The 1175-nt window shown below is 36.5% G+C and overlaps 1 non-coding gene across 1 annotated transcript; it reads right to left on the bottom strand.

The window, feature by feature from the left end:
* Positions 1 to 355: 355 nt before the first annotated feature.
* On the bottom strand, positions 356 to 427 carry TRNAE-UUC (transfer RNA glutamic acid (anticodon UUC)). The gene has a single exon. It is a non-coding gene; the product is annotated as a tRNA-Glu (tRNA).
* Positions 428 to 1175: the final 748 nt, after the last annotated feature.

Below are 1175 nucleotides of genomic sequence, written 5' to 3'. Positions count from 1 at the left end.
CTGATCCCCCTAAATGCTTATTAGTTCTTATAACTGAGTGATCCCAAGTCTTTTCACCTGAATGCCCCAAGTGGCAGATGCCATTTTAACTGATATAATTAACTCAATTTCTTTAAATCTCTTATTTTGCCATTACTTGCATTTGGTTCCTTAATATGGTATTTGTTGTAATATAAACAAATTTGGATAAACAATTTTATTAATAAAATCGATTCTCTAGGATGACGTGTCATGCTTATTTCCCAGTATGTTCATTCCAATTTGACAAACATAGTTTTTCACTTGCTTCCCTTGGTTTAGACAGTCTTGTTTTGTTTTTTTGGGGGGCCGTGCAGGGCAACTTGTGGGATCTTAGTTCCCCAACCAGGGATTGAACCTGGGCCACAGCAGTGAAAGTGCCAAGTCCTAACCACTGGACCACCAGGGAACTCCTAAAACAGTTTTCTAATTTTTAAATTAGGATTATTTCATCTCCTTTTAAATATGTAAATCTCACAAAATATTTTATTATAAAACAGCAATGTAACAGGTTCTAAAATATTTATGCTACACTTTACTTAGTCAGATGCCTTACATTAACTTTTAATTTAGTGATAACATTGAATAATAACACACTGTTTCAGATTTCCAAACAGTGACAGGTCAAAAGCAAAAATCTGGTTGCTAATTGGCTGCCCTTGTGCCATGTCAAACTCTGGTTTCGAGCAGCAGAATTTGGCATTTTCATTCTGCTTGCTCACTGCCCTGGCCCAAGGAAATGAGTTGGATGAGTGCCCTTCTTTTTTATTCAGAGATGCCATAGATTAATTGTAAAGACTTCCTTTCATCTACATAACAGAATGGGTTCAGATAGCCTTTTAAGCTATTATCTGCAGTTTGGAACTTTGTGCTGGAAAGTCATAGCATTTATACAAAAGAGGTCTGTTAGAAACAGTGAACAATGAGAGTTTGACATTTTTCTCCTTCTGCCTCCAGAAAAAAACCAAAGCAACTATTTGATTACATTTATGTATTTCATAAAAGAATGTGGGGTTATATTCAAATGCCAGCAAACCTCATGGAAATGACAAAACTGTGCAGCTTGTTTAAGTGGGCATTCTCATTAATACCTCACTCCCATTGAGCTGATGGACGGAGAGTGGCAGCGAATTATTCCACGTGCTCTATTAATCACT

This window comes from Lipotes vexillifer, unplaced genomic scaffold (assembly GCF_000442215.2).
Source record: "Lipotes vexillifer unplaced genomic scaffold, Lipotes_vexillifer_v1.1 scaffold1306, whole genome shotgun sequence".
NCBI classification, from domain to species: Eukaryota; Metazoa; Chordata; class Mammalia; order Artiodactyla; family Lipotidae; genus Lipotes; species Lipotes vexillifer.
This window is presented reverse-complemented; position numbering and strand designations above follow the sequence as displayed.